Source organism: Nicotiana attenuata, unplaced genomic scaffold (assembly GCF_001879085.1).
Source record: "Nicotiana attenuata strain UT unplaced genomic scaffold, NIATTr2, whole genome shotgun sequence".
NCBI classification, from domain to species: Eukaryota; Viridiplantae; Streptophyta; class Magnoliopsida; order Solanales; family Solanaceae; genus Nicotiana; species Nicotiana attenuata.
Genome location: NW_017670419.1, coordinates 387316 through 392568, shown reverse-complemented (window position 1 = coordinate 392568; position 5253 = coordinate 387316).

Sequence of the window (5253 nt, the reverse complement as noted above, 5' to 3'; positions counted from 1 at the left end):
GCATGTCCCAGAATACATTACGAACTTAGTCGAGCCTTCAAATCACATCAAACAACGTTAAAACTTCATACTTCTACATTCGATGCTAAAACCTATCGAATCACGTCTGATTGACCTAAAATTTTGCACACAAGTCACATTCGACATTTCGGAACTACTCCAACTTTTGGAATCGGTGCCGACCCTGATATAAAAAAGTCCACTTCTGGACAAACTCCTCAAAAACATTAAAATTTCTAACATTCGCCAAATGATCCCAAAATGACATACGGACCTCCGAATCTACTTCCGGATGTGCTCCTAACACCAGAATCACCATACTGAGCTATTCCCAGACTCGGAATCCCAAACAGAAATCGGTACCATTGAAATGCACTTCACCCAAATTTATGAAATTCTTCCAAAATGCAAACTTCCACAATAGGTGCCGAAACACTCCCGGGTGATCCTAATCCCGATCAGAACATTCGCCCAAGTCCTAAATGATCATACGAACATGTTGGAACCTTCAAATCATGATTTCGAGGTCGTTTACTCAAGAATCCAACCTTAGCTAATTCTTCTATTTTAAAGCTTCCGAAATGAGAATTCACTCTCCTAATCAACTCCTAACTTCTCGAAATTCAATTTCGACCACGCGTACAAGTCATAATACCCGAAGTGAAGCTGCCCATGGCCTTAAACCACCGAACGGAGCTAGAGGTCAAAACGATTGGTCGGGTCGTTACATTCTCTCCCACTTAAACATACGTTCATTCTCGAACGTGCTAAGGACTGCTCTGGAGTTATCTGAAATATCTGTTTAACACCTCATGCATCTACCCATGCTACCACAACTCAGTTGAGCACATTTGCTCGAGCAAATCTGAAGATTCCTGTTTTGTTTAGTCAAATAGGCCTTAGAGCCCAATTCCAACATCCAGAATTCTCTGCTAGTGTGACGACCCAAAGGGGTCATCACTTGTTTTCTTACCATCCTGTACTTTCGAGGCCTTGAAAACCACATCTTGGGTTGCCTCGATTTGCGTGCGCAGTCCAAGCGCGTAGCCGGAAAGCTTAAATATGAATTCTGTGAGAAAAATGCTACATTTTGATATTAAATTGAATAAATTTGACTTCGGTCAACATTTTGGGTAAACGGACCCGGACCCGTGATTTGACGGTCCCGGAGGGTCCGTAGGAAAATATGGGACTTGGACGTATGCCCGGAATCGAATTCCGAGGTCCCATGCCCGAGAAATGAATTTTTGTGTGAAATTGTTTTCTGGAAATAATTAAGGAAATTGGAAATGAAATATGATTAAAAGACTATGGTATCGGGCCCGTATTTTGGTTCCGGCGCCCGGTACAAGTCATATATATGGTTTAAGCGCTTTCTGTAAAGTTTGGTTGAAAACGGACGTCGTTTGACGTGTTTCAAACTTAAAATGGAAATTTGATATTTTATGAGGAAATTGGAAGAAATCATGAGTTTTGAGGCTTGATTCGACGTTTATGATGTTATTTTGACGATTTGATCGCACGGATAAGTCCGTAGGATGTTTTTGAGGTTGTGTGCATATTTGGTTTGGAGCCCCGAGGGATCAGGTGAGTTTTGGATAGGTGTCGGATTGCATTTTTGAACTTGTAAAAATCTGGTATAATTCCTTCTGTGATCTTCGCATTTAAGAAGATGAGCCTCGCAATTGCGATCTCGCAAATGCGAACTCTGCATCGCAATTGCGAAGCCTTGGGACTGGGCAAATGATCGCAAATGTGATCCAATTCCTCGCAAAAGCGAAACTAGGCTGATTGCAAATGCGAACATTATGTTCACAAATGCGAAATCTGGCAGAATAGTGAGGGTCCGCAAATGCGAACGCAGCTTTCCAATTACCATATTTGGTCGGGGTTCACAATTGCGAACCCCTGTTTGCAATTGCGATATCAGAGACCCAGCAATTTTTATACTTAGTTTATTTTCCACCATTTTTCACCATCCTTTCAAGACCCAAACCCCATAGGCGATTTTTCAAGGACAAAGCTTCTTCCAAATCAATTGTAAGTCGACTTTTACTTAATTCCTTCAATCATTTACATCATTTAACATGTTTTCCACTTAAAATCAATGAAATTCATGGGTGAAATTGGGGGTTTTGGGTAGAACCTAGGTTTTTTCTAAAATTGGGGATTTGGACTTCAATTTGAGGTCCGATTTCAAAAAAAATCATATATTTGGGTTCGGGGGGGAATGGGTAACCGGATTTTGGGTCGAACCTCAGGTTTTGACCACGTTGGCCTGAGGGGCGTTTTGGTCATTTTACCTAAATTTGCGTCTTAGCTGTAAATTAAATAGTAGAATTAGTTGCTTGAGATGTTATTTACGAGATGTAATTGAAATGAATAGATTTGGGCCATTTGGAGTCGGATACTCGTGGCAAAAGTGTGGTTTCAAGTTGAATTTGGAGCCGGTTTGAGGTAAGTGGCTTGCCTAACCTTGTGTGGGGGACCTTTTCCCCTTAGGATATGATATTTGGTAATTGATTGCCTTGTACGTGAGGTGACGAGCGCGTACTTGAGCTAATTGTTGAAAACCCGGTTTTTACATAAGATATTGAGACTGAGTTTCTTTCGAATTGCCTTATCCTACTTGCAATAATAACCTGTGTCAGATTAGAAAACTGTGTTGGTTGATTTAAATTGCCTATTTGATTAAGTTGCCTTAACTGCACTACGTGGAGCATGTTAGGCTAGTTTTACCCGTTGTTTGTATTTTTGTTCTTCATTTCTAAATATCTTCTGGTTGTGGTTGCGCATTTTACATTGGGACAACGGATGTGGGATTCCGGTAGCTCCCCGTTGTTTGTTTACTTTGGGACTGCGGGTTAGATTCCCGATAGATCCTCCTGCCTATTTACTTTGGGACTGCGGGTTCGATTCCCAATAGATCCCCCTGCATATTTACTTTGGGACTGCGGGTTAGATTCTCGATAGATCCCCCTTGCACATTGATAGTTGGACTACGGGACGGTATCCCGGGAGATCCACTGGACAGTTGAGAAAAGGACTACAGGACGGTTTCCTAGGAGATCCTCATTGTTACCATTGGTATTGAGCTGTACATATTTCGTGTTTACTCCGTTCCTTGTGTAATTGTTATTGCTTTGTTTAGCCTGTCTTATTCCATTGTTGTACTCATTATTACTGCCTGTTTTCATACTGTTAATTCATATTATATTGTTTAACCTCAGTAGGGCCCTGACCTTCCTCGTCACTACCCAACCGAGGTTAGGCTTGGCACTTACTGAGTACCGCTGTGGTGTACTCATGCCCTTTCTGCGCATGTTTTTCATGTGCAGATCTAGGTACCTCCACTCAAGCACACTATCCTTGAGGCAGGGAGAGCTACGGAGACTTTGAGGTACATCTGCAGCGTCCGCAGACCGAAGAGTCTCCTTCTTACTCTATCTTGTAGCGTTTAGACTTCTTTCATACTTTTGCTTAGACAAATTCTGGGGTTTAGAGCAGTGTATTACATTTTTATTAGCTTGTGTTTTCCCGTGAGTTTCCGGGTTTTGGGGTGATATTGTAGACTTCCGCGTTTGTGTTGTATATGCCAGGTGGTACCTATATACAGTTTTACTTCTATTTTTTTTCTTATTTTAATTTATTGTTCCGCAAGTTATATTATTTCCGCATTTTAGGCTTACCTAATCGTAGGGACTAGGTGCCATTACGACATGTTCACGAAGGGCGAACTTGGGTCGTGACAAGTTGGTATCAGAGCTCTAGGTTCATAGGAGTCATGGGGCATAGGCCGGTTTATTTGAGTCTCGCTGATCGGTACGGAGACGTCTGTACTTATCTATGAGAGACTATGTAACTACTAGGAAAATTTCCACATCATTTGATTTCCTTGTCGTGCGATATTTTGACATCACAAGTTCTAAACTTCTGTCTTCTATTCTCTCACAGATGGTGAGGACACGCGCTACTCGGGATGATTAGGCACCCGCGCCCCCTACTGCAGTCGTTAGAGGCCGGGGCCGGGGTAGAGGTCGAGGACGCGGACGTGGTCCAGCCAGAGCACCTGTGCGAGCTGCCGCCGAGGCACCGCCAGCAGATCCAGCCGGAGCCCAGGCACCTGGCACGCCTACTACTGCCACTACTACTCCAGCCCTTCAGGAGACTTTGACTCAGTTCATGAGTATTTACACCACCTTGGCTCAGGCAGGGTTGCTTCCCCTTGCTGCAGCCATATCCCAGGCCGGGGGAGGAGCATAGACTCCCGCCGTTCGCACTCCTAAGCAGCGAGTGCATGTTGAGCAGGTTCCCGAGATTATTCCCGCACCTCCTGCAGCGCCGGTTCAGCCCGAGGACGGGTCAGCTGCTTCAGAGGACGAGCAGCGGAGACTTGAGAGGTTTAAGAAGTATGATCCCCCAGTATTCAGTGGATTAGCATCAGACGATGCCTTGGGATTTCTAGAGGTGTGCCACCGTATTCTTCGCACTATGGGCATAGTAGAGTCCAGCGGGGTTTCTTTTACTGCTTTTCAGCTTCGGGGAGCCGCCTATGATTGGTGGCGCACTTATGAGATAGACAGTCCAATCGAGGCTGCTTCACTGACTTGGACCCAGTTCTCGGATATGTTTATGAGGGAGTTTATTCCCCAGAGTCTCAAGGACACATGGCACGCAGAGTTTGAGCATTTGCGCCAGGGTGCTAGTGAGTCTTTTGGAGTATGCTATCCGTTATACAAGGTTGTCCAGGCATGCACCGGCTTTGGTTGCTACAGTTCGAGAGAGAGTTCGCAGGTTCATTGAGGGTCTTATCCCACCCATCAGATCAAGCATGGCTCGAGAGTTGGAGATGGACATTCCTTATCAGCAGGTAGCGAGCATTGCTAGGAGGATTGAGGGTATGCTCGCCAGGGAGTGAGGGAGAGGGAGGCCAAGAGGTCTCGAGAGTCAGGCCACTACTCTGATGCCGTACCCCAGCAGCAGGTCGTTATGGCAGAGGTTATGCGGGTCGCCCTGTTCATTTAGCTCTTCCAGCAGTCGGCAGTGCTCCAGCTCCACCTACACCTCAGGAGCCTTACTATGCACCTCCAGTTTCTAGCGCGCCTCCTGCGCGGGGTGCTTCCAGAGGTCAGTCCAGCAGACCTGGCCCTAGTCAGTCACAGCCACCGCGTCCTCCCAGAGCTTGTTTCGAGTGTGGTGATACACGCCACATGGTTAGGGACTGTCCTAGACTTGGTAGGGGTGCATCTCACA